The sequence below is a fragment of the Galeopterus variegatus genome, unplaced genomic scaffold (assembly GCF_000696425.1).
Source record: "Galeopterus variegatus unplaced genomic scaffold, G_variegatus-3.0.2 Scaffold176, whole genome shotgun sequence".
Taxonomy (NCBI): Eukaryota; Metazoa; Chordata; class Mammalia; order Dermoptera; family Cynocephalidae; genus Galeopterus; species Galeopterus variegatus.
In genome coordinates, this window is record NW_007726287.1 from 473360 (window position 1) to 473822 (window position 463).

A 463-nucleotide genomic window follows, 5' to 3' on the forward strand; every position below is an offset into this window, starting at 1 on the left:
CCGCCGCGCTTCCCAAGCGGCGCACTATCCAGTGCACCACCGGGCCGGCCCCATATCCTCCAGTCTTCAGTCCTCAAACTACCCTCCTCGGAGTCGAGTAAACCGGCTTAGAGAAGTGAAGCCTTGGCCTGGGCCTCACCCGAGCGCCATTCCTCCCTCCTACGGAACAGAAGCTCCAACCCCTTCCCCTACCTTCCCCAGCCCCCCGCCTCCGAGCACATCCCGCGGGCTGGAGTCCCGACTTGAGACCCGGGTTTCTGAGCAGCCCCTCCAGAGGCTGCCGGTGTCTGCCTCGCCTCCCTCAACTCTGTCAAGCATTCGAAGCCCAGCCCGGAGTCGGGGTGGCAGCTGGCGGCGCGCCGTGAGTGCCGGGCCGCGGGAGGGGCCGGAGCGGAAGCCGGGTCGGAACTCACCCGCTTCGCCTGAGCCCGGGGGCGCCTGGAGAACGTGCTGCGGCCGGCGG